The sequence below is a fragment of the Halichoerus grypus genome, chromosome 13 (assembly GCF_964656455.1).
Source record: "Halichoerus grypus chromosome 13, mHalGry1.hap1.1, whole genome shotgun sequence".
Classification (NCBI taxonomy): Eukaryota; Metazoa; Chordata; class Mammalia; order Carnivora; family Phocidae; genus Halichoerus; species Halichoerus grypus.
This window is the reverse complement of record NC_135724.1, coordinates 70,683,631-70,705,638: the sequence shown is the minus strand read 5'-3', so window position 1 is coordinate 70,705,638 and position 22,008 is coordinate 70,683,631. Positions and strand designations below refer to the sequence as shown.

General features: G+C 47.5%; 1 protein-coding gene and 1 non-coding gene across 2 annotated transcripts in view; both read right to left on the bottom strand.

Annotated features, from left to right (window-relative positions):
- Positions 1-22,008, bottom strand: part of LOC144379749 (leucine-rich repeat-containing protein 37B-like) — a 216,432-nt gene that overhangs the window by 45,779 nt on the left and 148,645 nt on the right. The window lies entirely within an intron of this gene.
- On the bottom strand, positions 11,180-11,285 carry LOC144379965 (U6 spliceosomal RNA). Its single transcript, XR_013443585.1, has one exon. It is a non-coding gene; the product is annotated as a U6 spliceosomal RNA (small nuclear RNA).

Genomic DNA, 22,008 nt, shown 5'->3' with positions numbered 1-22,008 from the left:
TCTCTTTACACCTCTTTGCTTTTACGAAATATTTACATTAATAGCTGCTTTTACTGCTCAAAGCAATCTGAAGAGGATTTTCAGTTTCACAAAAAAATAAGCGCCAACTTAGCATCCAGCGTGAGGTTTGCAGGAGTCTCTCCAGAGACGGTGCACAACCCAACCAGCATGACGGGCGCCTTCCAGCTGCTTCCCCGGGAGTCACAGCCAGCAGCTCAGCCACAGGCCACCGCGGCTGTGACAGTGGGTGTTATCACATGAGCTTTATCGCCATTCGTGTTCTACATCTGACGGCAAAGTGTGTCCTTGGGTATTAGAGAAGCCTAGGACTGATTTCTTTTTGAGTCTGGAAATATGAAAAAAAGTCCATATAAATTAATGTTAATTGCTTCTTACCTTATGCATCGTGGCTTACTAAGGTTTCTTAGGGATGATGGAGTTCAGACAGCAGGGGAAACCTGTACTGAGACTTGGTCCACGGATGTGTGTATCCACAGGGATGTGGGGAGCTGCAGAAATCAGCGGGGCTCTCAGGGCTTTGGGACACAGTGACGGCTGCGCCCGTGACCAGCAGGGGGCGCGGTGGGACTGCCCTGGTGTCTCTACATAGCAGCTCGGTGAGGAGCATTCACTCAAAGAGAAATGAACTGGGGACTGGCCCTCTGCTCTCTGATGGGGACTGAGCAGCTGTGTCTCCTCTTGCTTGGCAGAGTCCCCTGAGCAGGGACCCGTGTGTGGTCTCAGCAGGTGCATCCTCCCAGGGTTCTCCCAAGGGCTGAAGCCACCCCATCCTCCTCCCTCTGTCTGTGAGCTGAGCCCCAGCACCAGGGCTCAGGGAGGGGCTGGGCAGTCACTGGGTGGAGCCCGTTTGCATGGACAGCCCCTCCTGTGGCAGAGGGTGGAGGAGAAAAGGCAGTGGGAGCACCTACCATTCCTCACAGCATCTCAGATAAGGAGGAATTGGGTCTAAAACCTCTGGACCCACAGATTTTGTTTCTGAGCCTCTTTTCAGTAAGAAACTTACCTGGAGAGACATAGCGGGGTGGTGTCTTCTGCACGACGATCTATCCTTCAACAGGGAAAGAGGAAGAGTCATGTAATGCATGGAAAGTGACATAAAATGGGGGCATCCGAGGAAGACACAGACACATGAGATATCCGAGCCCAACCGCACATCCCCACTCAATCTGGAGAAGATGGACAGGAATGAATTCTGTGTCTACAGCTGAACATACTCTCCAGCGAACATTCCTCCACAATCCGTTCTATCATCTTATTCCATAAAGTGTGACCTTGTGTCACGACTGATGTATCCACAGCTGATACATTGACAATGACCCTGGTCACAGACACAGTCTCCTCTCTCTGAACCAGCTACACGTGAACTTGGACCGGATCCTACAGACTCTCCCTGACAACACCCCCCACACCCTCCTCCTCTTCTCCTCTCGGCTCCCGCGTCCCTCAGGCGTCAGTCTCTCCGTCTGGCTCTTCAGTCTGAGCTCTGTCTCCACATCAGGGTTTCAGAGAAAACTGGAAATGACCTTGCTGTAGTTTCCAGTCTCCAGTGTCCATCTCCAGGCAGGAGAGAGACCAGAACATACAGCTGCATGCAACCCCCCACATTCTCCTTCCTGCTCTCACGCCAGGCTCCATTTTGTGTGCCCAACACTCCCAGTCAGTCTCTTTATTTTTTTAGAGATTTATTTATTTATTTTAGAGAGAGAACAATTGGGAAAGGCAGGCAGAGAGGGAGAGATCGTCTTAAGCAGGCTCAGCTCTCAGTGCGGAGACCTTTGCGGGGCTGGAGCTCAGGACACTGGGATCACGAACTGAGACAAAGCTAGAGTCGGAAGCTAAACCTACTGTGCCCCTCAGACACCCCCCAGTCAGTCTCGTTAATATGAAAGTGAAGTTATTACATTTCGTGAAAAGGATGTATTCATCTACCTGTATGTATTTGCACATGGGATCTGCTGATTTTGACCCACTTCAGAATTAACTGATGCCCCCACCCATGGGGAGTCTTGGAGGAATCCACAGACAAAGGATTGCCTGCATATCTTAAGATATGTCGTTATTTTTCTAATGCTCCAGAATCTCATTCCTAAGAATTCTCTCGAGAGGAATTCTACCACAGAAATATTTTTCTATAATTCCTAAAGTACCAGGCTGTAGTGTTTTCTCACACACACAAAACCATCAGCAATATCTTTTTCTCACTCCCTGGTAGACCCCTGGGGACACGGGGGCCTTTGGGTGTGGCTGGGATGCGGCAAGGAAGGAGGGGGCTGTGTGCTCCCCACCGCCCGTGCTTCCAGACACCTGAAAACCCCACAGCTGTAGGTTTTGTGTCTGCAGAGATAAAAAAATTTGAGAGATTTTTTTTTTCCCCTTAGATTTTATTTATTTGACAGAGAGGGACACAAGGAGAGATGGAACACAAGCAGGGGGAGTGGGAGAGGGAGAAGGAGGCTTCCTGCCGAGCAGGGAGTCCATTGCGGGGCTCGATCCCAGGACCCGGGGACCATGACCTGAGCTGAAGGCAGACGCTTAATGACTGAGCCACCCAGGTACCCCAACAGACTTCTTGTTACTCATAAGGATCTGGACCTCTGATTCAGTAAATTGTTAATAGTTTTGCTCTCACATGAGTCTTTCTGGCCAAAATAAATCCTTTTCCAATAAAAATCTTTGAGATCCTTACCTCTAAAGGCAGGATCAGAACTCTGGGGGGTTATAAAGAGAATCACAATGGAGAAACATCCCTCGGGAGTGACGGACAGGGGTCACATAGCTTCATTTTTGGTCCTGGGATGAAGCTGATGCTCAGGAATCCCAGGGGGAGTCTCTGTCCCCATGGGCAGCTCACCCCCCATCATCTCGGGGTTCCCTGGAGGGCCTGAGGCTGATCAGTACCTTGATTCTGGGACCCCAGCCTCAGTGCTGCTCCCTTGGAGCTCAAGGCCCATGGGGGACATGAGACACACCCTCCCTGTGCTCTCAGTCCTGGGCTGTCCCTCCTTGAGTCACCCCATTAACACCTCCAGCCAGGCTGCACTCTGATGGAAAGTCTTCTGTCCCAACCTGGGGTCACAGGGCCTGTGACCTCAGGGACACCTTCCCCCTTATCTCTACCTTGCCACCACTCACATGTGGGACCTTTCACAAAAACTTCTGGATCCTGTTGACCTTGGGTAGTAGTCATGGGTGGCTGAATGAATAAAGGTTCCATCCTGAACATGCTGGACACAGTTGCAGGGACTAGAGCTGTGCTCACCCTAGAGAGTGGTCTGACCCCAAATCCCTCTGTCCTGGATGCTCTGTCTGTGTTTAATTTTGTCAGCAGGATGGTTCTGAGTTCATAGGAACAGGCCCCTCAAGGGGTTTCCCTGGGCACCACGTTGACCTTTCCTACCTGGGAGACCTGACACATGGTACAAATAAGTGATTTGAGAAAAAGACTATAAACCCGAATTCTCCTGAGAACAGAAGGCATTTCTGTACTACTGTTTTCCACCCAGATTCTCTCTGCACTAAGCACAGATCTGGGGAAAGTACATTCCTGATTGTGCCTGTATCTTCACACTGACATTGTCATTGAGTTTCAATCAATCTTACTGAATAGAATTACATATAAAATAACACACGTTCATCCTAAGTACGAGGTTGGCTCTGTGGTGACTGACACATAAACTCTGTCACTACATCCCTGTCAGAGCATCTACAGCTGTCACTCCTTTCTTCCCAGAATTTCCAGCAGACTTTCCCTTTGTGCTCTGAGGTCAGGGCCACACACACTCACGTGGCAGGGCTCCTGCAGACTCGTGTCTGTGCTGGGAGGACAGAGCCGAGGAGGGAATCCCTGGCCAGTGTGTGGAGGCCTGTTGTTTCAAGCAGGGGGAAAGAGTGACAGGTGACAAAGATGCTCCGTGTGTAACCCTCTAGGAATACACGTGATGGCCTCTACCCACAACCTGGAGAGAAGAGCTCCCCATCTCCTCAGTGCTGTGGTGGCCTCAGAAGAAGGAGAACTCTGGAAATCAGGGAGAAGGCACATGAGAGGAGAGTCCCAGCATCCTGCACAGAAGCGACCCTTTGTCCATGTGGACCCATCACTGCTCGGGACTGGATCCTGATCTAGAAGAGTTTGTGTAGAGACACCACCCAGTCCTGACCCAGGAGCAGAAAAGGGAACCATGGACAGACTCATTCTGAAGACTCTTAGCAGGGCATATAGTGAGTCGTGACTTAGTGGGAGGTGACATATAGGGACACCTGGTCAGGCCCAAATGCAGGGAACAGTGGTCAAAACAGTTGAGAGGTGTGTGGACATGTGTCTGATGGGCTGGTCACCATGTCACATCATGGTGTGTCTGGGTCTGGACACCAGGGGGCACTCTGGTTCCATTTCTGAGGAGTCAGGGGTGATCTGAGCTGGGACCTGCCACCTGGCCCCGCCTGTGCCCTCTGCTCAGGGCTCACAGCTGGGACTTCCCCACCCCTGGCCCCACACAGCCCCTCCCTTGGCCAACCCCTAACATGCTGAAGCAGAGGACCTGACCCAGGCCCCGGGAGGGGTCAGCGGGCTGGGGGTCTCATTTGCATGGCCGGGCCCTCCCTCTCTCAGAGGATGAAGAGGGGAAGGGAGAGATGAGGGGAGGCTCTGCTCAGCTGTGGGGCCACAGAAGGCAGGATCGGTGATGACCTCCACCATGGCCTGGTCCCCTCTCCTCCTCAGCCTCCTCGCTCACTGCACAGGTGACTGGATGGAGGGACAGGGGAAGGGGCCCTGGGAGGACTTGTGGGGCCCTGTTTCTCCTCATGTCTCAAGACCCCAGCATCACCCTCTCTGTGTCTCTCCCCCTTGCAGGGTCCTGGGCCCAGTCTGTGCTGACTCAGCCGCCCTCCGTGTCTGGGGCCCTGGGCCAGAGGGTCACCATCTCCTGCACTGGAAGCAGCTCCAACATCGGGGGTGGTTATTATGTGAGCTGGTACCAACAGCTCCCAGGAAAGTCCCCCAGAATGATCATCTATGGTAACAGCAACCGACCCTCAGGGGTCCCGGATCGATTCTCTGGCTCCAAGTCTGGCAGCTCAGGCACCCTGACCATCACTGGGCTCCAGGCTGAGGACGAGGCTGAGTATTACTGCCAGTCCTATGACAACAGTCTCAGTGGTAACACAGTGCTCCCAGCCTGTGGGGAAGTGCGACAAAAACCTGTTGTCTCTCAGCAACGGGTCTCCCTGTGCAGCTCCCCCTCCTTGGCCAAGTCAGCTCCTTCCTTTGTTTGGTCTACTCTGTAGTCTGAATTAATCTCAAGGAACATTGGCTACAAAATATTCCAAATTCTCTTAAATTCAGTCCCTCCAGCCTCTCCTAAGCAGGAAGACATTGTTTGGTTTTCTCATATTGAGGAGACAACCTGGGTGCCAGGGGCAGGCTGCCCGGGTAACAGAGTCTGCTGATGAGGGAAACAAAGGCAGGAGAAATGTTGCTTAAAGTAAATCTCCTACAGCTGCAGCCCCTGGTAGATCCCTGACGCATGCGGAGTGTGACCTTCCTCAAGGACCTCATGGCTGCCTTAGCGCCTTCATGTGTGTGTTTGATTAAAGACTGAAGTAACCTCGTCTTCATAGCAGCTAGCCCCTCGATTCCTGAAAGCCTGGCTTCCATAATTCCTTAGAGATTTACCCTATCCCTCACCTCCACTAATTAAAAAGTATATAATCAGTCACTCCTCACAATCCCAGTGAGCTTTCTGCCCATGGGTCCTGTCCCCGGGCTGTAGTAAAATCATCTTTTTTTTTTTTTTGCAACATTCAATGTCTCAAGCATTCTCTCTTGACCTTTGGGTTCCACAATCCCGTATCACTGTGACAGGTCAGGACAGAACCAGAGACGGGGAGTCCAGCTGTGTCTGATGGAGGATAGAGCACTGTCCAGTGAGTGTGCGTTCACACCACCTCTTGAACACCTAGCATGTGCCACATGTAAGTCTAGGGATGTGGGACACGTGGACATGACAGGAAGGGTCCCCATGCTCAGGGAGTTGACAGTGTCTAGGGGAAGAGACAGGACACAGAAGATAAACACGTTGTAAAGAGAAGCTGTGTCCCAGGAGCATGAGGAGGGTGAGGTTGGTGGGTTGGAGCGGAAGCATTGGAGGGGTGCACAGGGAACCCTGGAATCGGATGTGTCATCATGACATCCCCGTTCTGCACAGACAATGATGGAGCAGGAGAGGAGCATATAGGAGGGACTTGGCAGGGGCCGTGGAACCTGTCCCAGTCAGACTAGGAGTTCTGGGCAAGTGATTGATTGGGAAGAAAGTAAGAGTCCTCAGGATGTGGAGGAGGCAGGGACTGAGGATGGGAATGGGAAGGAGAAGAAGGAGGTGGGGGGCTTGGACACAATGTATGGAGAAGGTTCCACCAGCTGGGACAGTGTGAGGACCTATCTCTCATGCAGGATGACTTACACCTCATGTTTCCAGGAGATAGGATCAGCCCCTGAACCAGGGGACTGTTCATCAGGAGTTCTAGGGATGCACATATCTACTTACTCTTATCGGACCCTTGATGAAACTTCACCTGTGCCTGTTGTTGGGGAGGAAGTATTTCCTGTGCTCTTCAAGGTCCCTCTGGCTGAATCGGAATCAAATTGACATTTGGCAGATTAACAGGAGAAAATCAAATTTAATAGCCTACATAATGTGAATCCACACAGACATGGAGAATTCCAAAGACAGTCAGGCAACATGACACTTATATGAGTGAAAGAGAGGGGTAGGGGTCTGAGGATCAAAGAGAAGAAAGAGCATTAGCAAGAAGGTGAGAGACGTTTGGAAACAAAGGTTGTCCTGCTATGTAGATCCATGTCTTAGGTAAAAAGGACACCCTACTAATAGGTCTCTTCCTGGTACAAGCAGGCAGTTTTAGGGGAGGTATAGAGCTTTTCCTCAATCTGGTGAGTTTCATTTCCTTTTAAGAAAATAATGGTCACACCAAAGTGGCTCATCTTGGGGCAGCCTAGTCTTGGCCAGTTCCCTCCTTCCTCTGAAACTTCCCAAAGTTACACATGTCCAAAGTTGGGCTAGACGATTGTTCAGTTTGGTCGACACTCTCCTGACAATAAGCCAGTTTAGTTGAACTTATTTCAGGAGGGGGGATGCAGGTGTGTTCTCAAAGTAAGGCCTGGGGTTCTAGAAATCAGGTATTAAACAAGAGGCATTTCTATGGAAACACACAAAATGATGGTTAATGATTGTATCAAAGTATAAAGCAGTTCCGAGTTCTGAGGGTAGCCAGGGGAGAAGACTTCTAGATGTCCAGCTCAGATCATCTTCAGACAGAGTGACGGCAAGCTGTGACAATCTGACAGATTTTCCTGGTTTGTAGTTCAAATGTGTCTGCTGATCCCTGAGTGGCCCAAAGAGCAACAGGGACGAAGACCGTCTGTATGTGAGCTGCTCTGGCGGTTTTTCTGAAGTTTGCATCATGTTGTACAATTGTATTTACCTTTCAGGACTTCAGGGAAAAAGGCAGTTTGAGTCCAACTGAGAAAGGTGGGAGAAAAATCATAATGTTAGTTTTGAGACTTGTAGGCAGACATTGTAGGAAGCTAGACAACATTAGGATCTAGTCCAGGTTATACTGAACAGGATTGGAATCAAGTAATCACTCAGGTGTGTTATTGAAACATGTTTTTTCTCTACAGTCACCCTCATTTCTACTAATTATAGCCAAATTAACATTCATTGCTCACCAAGTAATTGTAGTTTCAAAAAGAACTTGGTCTGATTATTTACATAAGTTCAGCAAGACTAGCCATTGATCATAAAGGGTCTTTAAAACCTGTGTCACTGAAGCTTTTGTAAGAAACCTCTAGAATGAACATTTAACAGCACCTCCAGGCCAGGAAGCAAGCCAAAATTTGTGCCAAATACTTGCCATCAGACTTAACCTGCAGCACCTATAGACTTGGGTAAATTCTCTGTTCTTGAGAAACCGAAAATATCCTGAGGTTCCTGCACCTGCTAGGACAAGACCTTCTTTTTTTTTCTTTTTTCTTTTTTGAGAGAGGGAGAGTGCACCAGCGGGAGAAGGGGCACACGGAGAGGGAGAAGTAGAATCCCTGCTTTTCTCGGGTATGGAGAAAAGAGAAATAATTTCATTTGTTTACAAAGATATATTTCATCAATTCATTATAGATCAGTTCGCTTAAGAGAAGCTTCCTTAAATCTGAAGGAAGAAAACATTTTTAAAAGTCAACAATGTTTCAAACAAGAGTTCATAAAAAGTACAATTATCTTCCTCTGTCCATTCAGTTTCATGTTATTAATTTTTGGTCTGTTTGAATCCAGTTTTTCTATTAGTTTTGGTAATTTTTACTTTACTTTTGCTATCTCAAAGATATCAGATACCTACTTTTTGGAAGTCCTGCCCATGAATATCCTTGAAGATGTAACACATTTGCAGTAACATCGGAGTAAGGTGGGAACCGTACATGACAAGACATGATAGTGACCATGGCTACGGATGGGTTTAGAGTTCATTACGATGCAATTGACAAGGAAATGTGGTTATTCCCATGACACACCACGCAAACATAAATCAAAGGCAAATACAGAAAGTTACAGAGTTGTAAGCAAAACGTAGGATTTTTTTAAATATTAAAAATATATTTTTAAAAGCTTTAAAAATATATATTTTTTTTTAATTCATCAAAGTCCAGAAAAACATAGGAAATATTTTGGCAAAATACAGAACGCATGTTTTCTAGGCACATAATTTAAAAAATGAATAAAAACTTGTTTACCATTTTTTTTGTAAGAGCGGACCAATAATTCAAGAAAAATGTTTACTTTTTAACCAAGTTAAAACAGAATTTTAATTTTGCATCCACATAGTTTGGTATTTAAATTTATCTTAATTTTAACCAGTATTGACAACACATAAAATTCCTTTCCAGTTTCCTTTTCCAAAAACCTACTACAACTTTCTTTTATACATTGAAATTTAGACTTAAGTTTTCGTTCTTCAAATAACCAGCCTTATCTTAGGAGAAAATCATTTTTCTTTTCCCTCAACAAAAAATGTGTTCCCATTCCAAATACCCTTTTTCACCAAAACACATGTCTTACTTTCCTGGCACACAGAGCTTTTTTCTTTATCATTTCTAGTAGTCTAAATTATATTTATTAGAATTCCTAAGTCTTAGAAACCTTAGTTTCTAGGGAAAGCTATATAGTAAACGATTGTGAACTGTTTGTTATGCCAGTATTCTTTAGATTAGCAAATTTAGGAATACATTTCACAATTTCTAGAAACATAGTGCCATAGCTCAATAACGTATACACCAGGTTTACTAATGGACCCATGGTTATCTTTATAGCTTTCCTATAATAAGACAAAAGAAGATAAACCTATGGTTAGTACCTAATGTTTTATTTTTTATTGTATTTAGTTTAGCAAAAAAAATGAAGAACTAAGTAAATTGTTAAGAAGCCAATACGTGGAGCACCTTGATGGCTCGGTAGGTGAAGCACACAACTCTGGATTTCAGGGTTGTGGGTTTGTGCTCCATGTTGGGCGTGCAGCCTAGTTGAAAAAAAAAAAGGCAATACTCTTCCTAGCAATGGACGGATTAAATGCAATCCCTTTCGAACCCCTGAATGCCTGTTTGCACACTCTGAAAAGAGGATCTTAAATTTTCTGTGCAATTACAGGGACTCAGAACATCCGAAGAATCCTGAAGATGAACAAATATGTAAGAACTCACAATTCCAGATTTCAAAACTCTCTAAAACTTACTTACAAAACTACAATAATGAACAGTGTGGTACTGGCCTAAAGATAGACATAAGGATATTTTAAACATATTTGAGAGTCCAGAAATAAATCACTTATCTGGGGCGCCTGGGTGGCTCAGTCACTGAGTCCTCTGTGGGGAGACCTGTCCTTGAGGAGGAAGGACAGACACACAGACCATGCTGTGGCCTGAGCCGGCACAGGTGTCCCAGGAGAACACCTGGGTGACGGGTAGAGCCCACCTGCACATGCCCCAGGGTCTGGGGTAAAGTAAAAAAAATAAACATGCAGTAACTTTTTTTTTTTTTAATTTTTTTATTGTTATGTTAATCCCCATACATTACATCATTAGTTTTAGATATAGTGTTCCATGATTCATTGTTTATGCATAACACCCAGTGCTCCATGCAGAACGTGCCCTCCTCAATACCCATCACCAGGCTAACCCATCCTCCCACCCCCATCCCCTCTAGAACCCTCAGTTTGTTTTTCAGAGTCCATTGTCTCTCATGGTTCTTCTCCCCCTCCAATTCCCCCCCCTTCCTTCCTCCCCTCCTGCTACATTCTTCTTCTTTTTTTCTTTCTTAACATATATTGCATTATTTGTTTCAGAGGTACAGATCTGAGATTCAACAGTCTTGCACAATTCACAGCGCCTACCAGAACACATACCCTCCCCAGTGTCCATCACCCAGTCACCCCATCCCTCCCACCCCACCCCCCACTCCAGCAACCCTCAGTTTGTTTCCTGAGATTAAGAATTCCTCATATCAGTGAGGTCATATGATACATGTCTTTCTCTGTTTGACTTATTTCGCTCAGCATAATACCCTCCAGTTCCATCCACGTCGTTGCAAATGGCAAGATCTTATTCCTTTTGATGGCTGCATAATATTCCATTGTATATATATACCACATCTTCTTTATCCATTCATCTGTTGATGGACATCTTGGCTCTTTCCACAGTTTGGCTATTGTGGACATTGCTGCTATAAACATCGGGGTGCACATAGCCTTTCGGGTCCCTACTTTTGTATCTTTGGGGTAAATACCCAGTAGTGCAATTGCTGGATCATAAAACATGCAGTAACTTTTAATATGCTTAGGGGTTTGGCCACCACCCCCATGATCGAAATGACAACATTTCCATCACCTGCAGAGAAAACCCCCTTCCCACCAGCAGTCAGGCCAGGGTCCCCCTGCACTCAGCCCTCTGTGGCCCCCAATTCCCTCCTGTCTGCAGTGAGTTCCCTACTGTGCACATTTCACAGGGACTGAACCCCAGAACAGGTGCCCTTGTCAGCGCTCCATTCACCGGCCTGAGGAGCGTGTGCATTGCTGTGGGGACGTCAGCTCCGCCATCGGGAAATATGCGGATCGCTTCAGGTATGTACACGTCACCCTTGCGCGGAGGCCTTGCTAATCCATCCGTAAGGTTCTAATTTTAATGCATAGGACGTTGAAATGAGCCTAATTTATTTTTCCATATTGGTCTTCTTGTCACGTTGTAATCTGTACATTTGTGCGTGCTCCCATTTTGTTCAATGCATTAGCCAGTGGTTGTTTATTGTGTTATGAAAATTATATTATGTGTTAATTAGACCATTTTTCAAGTTTTTGTCTCATGCATTTTTGCTTTACTTGTGGTGGGAGGTCGGCTGTGCTTCCTTTCCCTTTTCCCTAGTCCCCTGTGCCTGGCAGACGCTAAATGTCTCCTTCCCCCTCTAGCCCCATCGCTGAGGTGTTCCCAGGGCTCCCCTCCTCACGTTCTCACCCCATCTGCCCACAGCACAGCCTCTGAGTCCCCCTGTGTCCCTCCTGCTCGCCCTGGATGCCCGTCCTGTGGTCAGGGCTCGGGTCTCCCCCTGCTGTCCTGTGGCTTCACACTCAGGGACTCTCTCCTCGGATGGTGGTTCAGGCCGCTGCTCCTTCCCCTACTGTCTCCCACAGACTTCTCTGGAACTGACTTTTCTTTCCACTGAAGCTCATGGCTTGTGGTCTGAGCCTGGGAGCCAGGGAGTCTGGATTCAGTCATTAGTGTTCTATTTATTTGTTGATTTACTTTCATACGGGTTGTGTGAAGTTGGTACATAATCTGTCTCACGTGTTAATAGGGTGTGAGTCTTGCATACGTTCCTCTGTCTTCTTAATTGTGCAGGTCTTTTTAAGAGACATAATGGGTTTTTCAAATTTTCTTGATGAATATCACCTCAGCTACCCAGATTTTTTCATGAAAAATTTGTTTAAGGGAAAAAAAAATCATAATAAAGACCACTGTTAAATACAGATACTTATAAAATTAATTACTTTATTTCCTTTTTTACTTGCATCTAACATAGATATAAATGGGAAAATGATTGGACATAGATAATTGCTATGACAGTTATCAATTAATATTTCTCTGCAATTTCTTACAAATACATTCAATAAATGGGGCTAAAATCACAGGAAGACAGTAGGGAGAAGGAGCCAGGTTTTCTGGTGACGGGATGAAATACATTAGGTACAGGGGTCCCGGAACGACCCTGAGGGGTGTGCTTGGGGAGGTACAGGGAGAGGCTACCCCAGGTGACATCACACAGAGGAAACTTGATCTGAGCAAACAAGGGGATCAGGGGAAGAATTTCCCAAGTTGTGGCTCCCTGAGTGCGGGTGAGCGGGTGCCATTATTCAGGGTTAGGATGACCGGTCACAAAGGGGAGTTCTGCCATCCCAGGTAAAGGTGGGCACAAGGTCGTGCAGGGGGACTGAGAACACCAGCTGTGCTGTGTCCTGTGGTGGGTTCCTGAAGCTTGTGCTCCTCCCAGGGCCGAGAGTTAACATTATAAGAGGCAGAGTCACCGGAGGACACGCCATGGTCCTTCTGCGCAGGACGAGTTGGTGCAGGAGCTCAAACCCATCACGGCTGTGGGACCATTCGTGCTGTTTGCCTCTGAAATGTAAGGTTAACATTCCTGTGAAGAAGAAGGGGTTTCCCTGGGGGTCTTGCTGGTGACAGTTTTAACATCACTAACCCTCTGGGGAATGGTTTCGTGCTGCAAAAAGAACTCAAGAATGTGCGTTCGGTTAGTCTTCACTTTTGACACAGCCCTGGGAGTTTACCACCGAGTTATTGTCTCTGATGTGGTTACACTATGTCCTGGTCTGGTAGAGACTGCAGATTTTGCATTCCCTTTGTTCTCTTAAAATCCTTACCTACTGTGGTTGTTGCATTTCTTTGTTCAAACACTTCCTAAGAGGTTCTGGAAGATGTGTGTTGGGCAAGTAGATCCTGAGGGCACAGATATTGGAAAAAACCTGGGGGCCTAAGATGACTGCTTTTGGGTCAGGAAAGTTGTCTCTCCCTTTTTTTTTTTTTTTTTACAGGGATCCCTAATTTTTCTGCTTACAGAGAGGTCAGGGCATTTAGTTTAAAAATATTGCAATGATAAGATAAATAGTAAAATTTTTAGAAATATCTAACATATAGTTTCCATTATTTCAGTAATAATTACAATAATAATTATTTTCACTAGTTAAAATTAATGAAAATGATAGTAGTATAATTACCAACAAATAAAAATGCTCATGTTACTGGACAGACGACCGGTTCTGAACTCATGCTGGGTTGTTCACCACTGGAAAATCAATACTCAAGAGGCAAATGGTGGCAAAAGAAGGTGCTTTATTCAGGAAGCCAGCACCCTGCGAAGATGGCGGACAAACACCTCAAAGCCCACCTTCCCCGTCCAGGTGCCGCCCGAGGGTGTTCCAGGGGGAGGTGCAGGCGAGGCTGGGGGCTCTGTGCAGGAGAAGCAGGTGCTCAGGCTGTCAGTTCTGTGTGGACATGACCATGAACAGACTTGCTGGCACACTTGACAGCGGCTTCCAATGTGGTCAGGCGTTAACCCCTTCAAGGGGTCTACAAATGTCAAGGAAATTCAGGTAGATCTGCTCCGGACCAAGGGACTTAGGTCAGCAAACCCGGAGTGCATAAGCTTGAAACAAGCTCACCCTTACGACCAGTGGGAGTGCTGTTATACTGAGAGGAAGCATCCTGAGATGTGTGCAATCTGTATGTTATAGGAAATCATAATATTCCCTGAAGAATATGAAAGCACATTTGTTTTATTTTTTTTTTTTTGTTTTTTTTTAAGATTTTATTTAATCACTTGAGTGAGAAAGAGAGAGAGCACAGCTGGTGGAGAGGCAGAGGAGAAGGAGAAGCAGACTCTCTGCCAAGCTGGGACCTTGTCGTGGGGCTCCATCCCAGGACCCCGGGATCATGACCTGAGCCAAAGGCAGATGCTTAAGCATCTGAGCCACCCAGGTGCCCCATGAAAGCACATTTGAAAACATGGTGAACATCTGATTTGTGTCTTGAATAAGGAAACAAACTACAAATATGTCAGCAGGTAGTAGGTGATTTCATGCAGCTCATCTTCCAGCTTCTATTTTCCTATTTGGAGTCTGGATGGAAGATACTTCGTAACTTCAAGGAAATCGAGGGAAGCTTGGCCACATATTGCAGAAAAGAAAGGACATAACCATGCTTTACGGAGAAGGATGTGAGAAATGCAGGCTCACACAGTGTCTGAACTAGGGACACCCTAGAGGGGGTCTCACGCATTCACAGGGGAGCAGTCAGCATGGCCACGTGCACCTGCAGCCACACTCAGCTGGAGGTTCAAGTGGAGAGAAAGCATCATGGCGGATTGGATAGGTGGGTGGGTTAGTGAGGTGAGTGGGACTAACCATGGTGCAGTTATAAAGGATGGATTACAATGATGATAACGGGATCCGTGATTGTAATAAGTGAGGAGGAACAGGGATTTAAAGAATTGAGGAAATCAGCAGGGAAAGGGAGAGAGAAAAATGTACTTTCTTTCACGTTCACCAATATTCTCCTGCCCAACCTCACTTAAATAGAGGAGGTGCTAGTCCTCCCACCCAGCCTCCTGCCTTGTCACCTTGACACCAAAGCAGATGTAGAAAGAAATCACTTGTGATCATAGGTGAACAATTAAAGTGACAAATAACAGTGGGGCGCTCTCACCCTCTCAGCTAGGTTTGAGTCTCTTCCACGTGCCCCTCAGTGATGTGGCTTCCCCAGTCTTCTCACTCCACACGTTCTCCCCCGGGGACTCGGCTTCCCTCTTGACGCCCTATCCACCCCATTTGTTGATTGACAACAAGGACTCATGGATGGCCCTCACTTTCTTTTGCCAAGTAGTAACCCCAACTTTTCTATCTCCAAACAATTTTGTATATGCTTGATACTTTTTGAAAAGAGTCAAATCAATTATCTAATTTGTTATGAAAGCAACGATTGTATTCACCTCAGCACCCAAAATACACTCCCTGCATCATTATTAGGGCTCCTCACTCCATCACCACATGACATGGGATCCTTTTCCTTAACATATTTTAAAGCACACAATATTGTATTATAAGCTAGAGAGGCTATGTTGTATCACAATTCTCTGAGGCTTATTTATCCTGCAAAACTAAAATTTTATACTCACTGAACAAATATTTCCCATTTCCCCTACCCTAGCCCTGGCAAGCACCCTTCTCTTCTCTGCTTCTGGGAGTTTCACTGTGAGGGTAATCAGGTAGGATTTGCCCTCAGGGCCTGGCTTATCCCACTTCCCATAATGTCCTCTAGATTTAACTTCCTCCTTTTATAAGGGTGAATAATTGTATGTATATACATAGGACATGATGGCCTCTAGTCTTGGGTAAGAAACAACAGGGAGCAGGTAGATGGTGGAGTAAATGCTAAGGAGAGGAGACACATTAAATTTCAAAGAAACTGAAGAATATGATTTAGTTGGATGAATTCCTGCTAACAGCTCACTTGACTAAGGGACTGTGAGATGATCACTTGTCCAAATGTGTTAAATACCGAGCTCAAAATCAGCTCTGTGGTCCGTGGAAGTCCAGTCTCAACTCCTCAGCCCCAAATCCCACAAAGGTCCTGGCAGAAAATCTCATGATGCAGGAATGACGGGTGTGTGGGCTCCGTGTTCACAGGAGAGATGGTTCTGCCAGGGAGAAGTAGATGAAGGCAGGCAATATACGACTGATTACTTCTGTGCTGCTTAGGAATTGTTCTAATCAAATACCTCACTCGTATTGATGATGGGGGTGGTGGGGGATGGGTGCAGTGTCCATTCTGTAGGATTTTGTGCAACATCAGATACGTCCACAGTACATATGTGTCTGTTCCTACCAGGCATGATGTATGTGAGTCCTGCTATTACGTGATAGTCCAATGTGACAACATGTGTGTCCTCACTCGGACCAGGGAATGAAGCCCAGCTACTGCCAACAGACAGAGAAGCTGGTGTGGGGGCCATGGGAGGGGCAGGAGCTCAGGGGGGTCCAAGGACAGAAGAGTGATGAGGCCAGGGCACTGAGGACCAGGACAGGGGCCGCAGGTGGGTGTGCAGCTAGGCGTGACCACCACACGAAAGGGCATCTCAGTGGGGCTAATGTGATATAGTTTCTGCAAAAGAAGTTAGGAACCCCTGAAGGATTTAAGCCATTGGTTGACTGTGTGAAAGTTCTGTGTGAATGCTATGAGGAGAGAGGACCTGAGGGCAACAGGGGTTTATTTACTGCATTCTTTCCTAAAGACCTTGCATTCTTTACTGAAGATCCTGGATCATTTCCAAAAGATCCAGCAACAAGTCTGGGGACATTTGCTGAGTTGATACAAGTCTATATGAACGGGAGTTTGAGCAAATGTGAGTTTCTACTCTGGTCTAAAGAGGCAGTCAAAATATCTGCAGTAGGACTTTAAAATACTGATCTTGCTAGGAAGCAGGACATGATAATCAACAAGAATTTACGGTGGGAAAATGATCTTATTTTATTTTATTGTTTTATCATATTTAAGTTGATCATATTGATGATGTTATTATATTATTTGCTTATTTGCAATTGGTCAAACCTGGGGAAAAATCCCAACAAAAAATATATGACACAGATATGCACAAAACACCCACTTTACTTAGATATACCTAAATTTTTGAGAAAAATCTCAGGTTATTCACCAGTGTTAAGCCTATAAAATTTATTAATTTTCCTATATTACCAAATCAACTGAATCTACAGATGTTATGACAATTACATATCTAGTGAATTTTACCAAACTGTAATCTTTTGAACATATCACTGAGCATTTTTATACCCTAGAATATGTCCATTTTATACTGATGCCCTGAAGAACCCTTGCAGGACATTCAAACAAGCAAACAAACAAAACCAGATCCACTGTCCCCTGATGTGGGACATCAGGTGTTGCACATAAGGGTCCTTCAGCTTTTTCTAGAATCTCCTGCAGGGGTCACTGACCACTTCAGTTGTTTTCTGTACGTTAAATACAAATGTGCCATTTATTTTCCACAGTGATAATGGGTTTATTGAAGGAAAGCAAAAACTTGAAATCCCGGACAGGTAAAGTATGGCAAAACCACAAGCAAGTGTGGAGAACAAAGGATAAGGAAGCTCTTTTATGGAGCAAAGGGTGAGTGTGGGAGGGACAAAAAGTCCATGGGAGTAAAAGGGAATTCTAATTACAGGGCTTGTCATTGGTGGCGTTGTGACAATTTCTCATTGCTGGGCTTTTGCCAGGGCAGGAAGAAGTCTTCCTCTTCCTGAGGTAGGAAGGGACTAGCTACAGGCCTGCAGACTTGCAAAGTCTGTCCTCCTGCTGGGTCTGCAATTGAGGAGTGGTGGGCACGAGAGCTCCCCCTACTGGTCTCTGATCTCCATTCAAAAGAGATGTTCCATTAATTAAATATCACATAATATATGTATGTGTTTACATTCCCATAGACCAGGACTCTTTCTGACAGTGAGATTCAACAATATCATCAGCAGGTCTGAAGGACCAGGGTATCTAGAAATCAGACCCAGTGATATGCAGACCCCAGCGAGACTCTCAGGGCTTCGGACCCTGGTGACATGTGTGCCCTGGACCACTAGGTGGCGCTGTGGGACTACCTTGTCCTAAAAAAGCACCTCATTAGTGAGAATCATTCAAAGAAGTCTGGGCCTGAGGGCTGGGCCCTGTGCTCCCTGATGGGACTCAGCAGCTGTGTCCCCTCTGGTCTGGCAGAGTGTCCCGAGGGGACCTGTGTGTGGTCTCAGCAGGTGCTTCCTCCCAGGGCTGGCCCCAGGCCTGAAGCCAACCTCCATCCTCCTCAGTGTGTGATGTGAACTGAGCTCAGCACCAGGGCTCAGGGAAAGTGAGGGGCAGGGACTCACTGGATGGACTGTATTTGCATATAGAGCCCACATTTGGCAGAGGCTGGAGGAGAAAGGGAGGCTTGGGCAGCCCAGCCCACTAGGGAACGTGGGTCTGTGTCACCATGGACTGGACTCCTGTCTTCCTGGGGATGCTCTTTTACTGCACAGGTAGGGACAGGCCTCGGGGAACAGCCTGCATCACGCCTCTGCTTCCGAGTCTAGAGGAAATTTACATTGAACCTATCCAATATCCTATGAGTGTGTGTGTTTGCAGGCTCCCTGTCCCAGCCCGTGCTGACCTAGCCGCCCTCCCTCTCTGCATCTCTGGGAACCACAGACAGACTCACCTGCACCCTGAGCAGGAACATCACGTTGGCGGATCTAACATCTAAGGGATCCAGTAGCAGCCAGGGAGCCCTCCCCGGGGTCTGCTGTACTACTCCTCAGACTCCGATAAGCACCAGGGCTCCGGGGTCCCCAGCCGCCTCTCGGGCTCCAAAGACGCCTCGGCCAATGCAGGGCTTCTGCGCATCTCAGGGCTGCAGGCTGAGGCCGAGGCGGACTATCACTGGGCTACAGCTCACAGCAGTGGGAGCAGCTACCGATCCTCACAGCGTCTCAGATAAGGGGGAAGTGGGTCTAAAACCTCTGGACCCATGGATCTTGTTTCTGAGCCACTTTCAGTAAGAAACTTAGCTGGAGAGACATAGCGGGGTGGTCTCTTCTGCACGACGATCTATCCTTCAACAGGGAAAGAGGAAGAGTCATGTAATGCACGGAAAGTGACATAAAATGGGGGCATCCGAGGAAGACACAGACACATGAGATATCCGAGCCCAACCGCACATCCCCACTCAATCTGGAGAAGATGGACAGGAATGAATTCTGTGTCTACGGCTGAACATACTGCCCAGCGAACATTCCTCCACAATCCGTTCTATCATCTTATTCCATAAAGTGTGACCTTGTGTCACGACTGATGTATCCACAGCTGATACATTGACAATGACCCTGGTCACAGACAGTCTCCTCTCTCTGAACCATCCACATGTGAATTTGGACTGGATCCTACAGACTCTCCCTGACAACACCCACCACACCCTCCTCCTCTTCTCCTCTCGGCTCCCGCGTCCCTCAGGCGTCAGTCTCTCCGTCTGGCTCTTCAGTCTGAGCTCTGTCTCCACATCAGGGTTTCAGAGAAAACTGGAAATGACCTTGCTGTAGTTTCCAGTCTCCAGGACCCATTTCGAGGCAAGAGAGAGACCAGAAAATATAGGTGCATGCAACCCCCCACATTCTCCTTCCTGCTCTTAGACCCAGGCCCCATTTTTCTGTTCACAACTCCTAGTCAGTCTCTTTGTTTATTTTAGAGGTTTCTTTATTTTTTTGAGAGAGAGAGAGAGAGAGAGGGCACAGCAGGGAGTAGCAGAGGGAGAGGGAGAGTCTTAAGCAGACTCTGCGCTCAGTGTGGAACTCTGCATGCTCCCCCCCCAACCTGTGCTTCCAGACACCTGAAAACTGCACTGTTGTAGGTCTTCTGTCTGCAGAGGTAAAAAATTGACAGATTTCTTGTCATTCAACAGGACCTGAACTCCCGATTCAGTGAATGGTGAACAGATTTGCTCTCACATGAGCCCTCCTAGCCTAAATAAGTGCTTTTCCAGTAAAAATCTTTGAGTTCCTTACCTCTAAATGCAGGGTCAGGATGCTGGAAGTATACAAAGAGAACCCCCAAGGAGAAACATCCCTCAGGGTATTTCAAAGTCAAAAGAGGGACAGGTGTGAGGTAGCCTCAGTTTTGGACACACACACACACACACACACACCCCTCTCCTCCCTCCGAGTGAATAGTGTGCCTGGGCCTCTGCGGAATCCAGGCTTCTCTGTCCTTCCAGCAGTCAGGGTCAACCTGTGCTCACCCAGCCATCCTCAGGGTCACAATTTCCAGAAGGCAGAATCCTCCTCAATAGGAAAACTGGGGACATCTAGTGTGAATGGGGTCCTGTCCCCAGGGCAGCCAGGATGGGCTCTGAACACCTGCTGTCCTGGGATGAGTTTGAAGCTCGGGAATCTCAGGGGGGAGTCCCTGTCCCCACGGGCAGCTCAAACCCCGTCCATCTGTGGGATCCAGTCAGTGGCTGAGGCTGATCAGTACGTTGATTCTGGGACCCCAGCCTCAGAACTCAAAACCCTTGTGGACAAGTGACACATGTTCCCTGTGTTCTCAGGGCTGGGCTGTCACTCTTTAGTCACTCCCCAGTGATACTTCCAGCCAGGCTGCACTCTGATGGAAAGTCTTCTGTCCCAACCCAGGGCCACAGGGCCTGTGACCTCAGGGACACACTCCCACTTATCTCCACTTCTCTCCCCCTCACCTTTGGGATATTTGACAGAAATTTCTGTGTCCAGTTGGCTTCGGGTGGTAAAATCCATTCCTGTGGTCATTGGGCACTGCATGAATAAGGCTTCCATCCTGAACGTGCTGGACACAGTTGCAGGGACTAGAGCTGTGTCCAACCCAGAGAGTGGTCTGACCCCAAATCCTTTGTCCTAGAAGTTCTGTCTGTGTTTGGTAATTTTGTCAGCAGGATGGTTCTGAGTTCATCCGAACAGGCCCCTCAAGAGAATTCACTGGGCACCACATTGACCTTTCCTACGTGGGCGACCAGACACACGGTACAAATAAGTGATTTTAGAAAAAGTATATAAAAGCCTATTCTCCTGCGAAAAGAAGGCATTCCTGTTCCATTAATTCAATGTTACTGAATGGAATGATGTATAAAATAACACACATTCTTCTTAAATATGATGTTGGCTCCGTGGTGACTGACACATAAACTCTGTCACTAGGTCCCTGTCAGAGCATCTACATCTGTCACTCCTTTCTTCCTAGAACCTCCAGCATGTTTGTCCTCTGTGCTCTGAGGTCAGGGCCACACACACTCACGTGGCAGGGCTCCTGCAGACTCGTGTCTGTGCTGGGAGGTCAGAGCCGAGGAGGGAATCCCTGGCCAGTGTGTGGACAAGTGTTGTTTCAAGCAGTTTGAAACAGTGACAGGTGACAAAGATGTTCAGTGTGTAAACCTCTAGAAATGCAGGGGACGGATTCTACCCACAATCTCATTCCTTGTCTCCTCAGTGCTGTGGGGACCTCAGAGGAAGGAGAGCTCTGGAAATCAGGGAGAAAGCACATACGAGGAAAGTCCCAGCTTCCTGCCCAGAAGCGACCCTGTGTCCATGGGGAGCTGTCACTACTCTGGACCCTGATCTCTAAGAAGAGTTTGTGTAGACACCACCCAGTCCTGACACAGGAGCAGAGAAGGGAGCCATGAACACTCATTCTGAAGACTCTTAGCAGGGCATCCAGGAGTCCTGACTTAAGGGGAAGTGATACATAGGAACACTTGGTCAGGCCCTAATGCAAGGAGCAGTGGACAAAGCAGTTGGGGGGCGATGCAGAGATGGGTCTGATGGGCCCGGGGCACCATGTCACACAATGTGTGTTTGGGTCTAGACAGCAGGGGTCACTCTAGTCCCATTTCTGAGGAGTCAGGGGTGATCAGAGCTGGGCCCTGCCACCTGGCCCTGCCTGTGCCCTCTGCTCAGGGCTCACAGCTGGGACCTCCCCACCCCCTGGCCCCACACAGCTCCTCCTCTGCCCATGTCCTTGACATCCACAGGCAGAGGGACATGACCCAGGGCCAGGGAGGGGTCAGAGAGCTGGGGGTCTCATTTGCATGGCCGGGCCCTCCCTCTCTCAGAGGATGAAGAGGGGAAGGGAGAGATGAGGGGAGGCTCTGCTCAGCTGTGGGGCCACAGAAGGCAGGATCGGTGATGACCTCCACCATGGCCTGGTCCCCTCTCCTCCTCAGCCTCCTCGCTCACTGCACAGGTGACTGGATGCAGGGACAGGGGAAGGGGCCCTCGGAGGAAATGAAGGGTCCTCCTTCCTCTTTT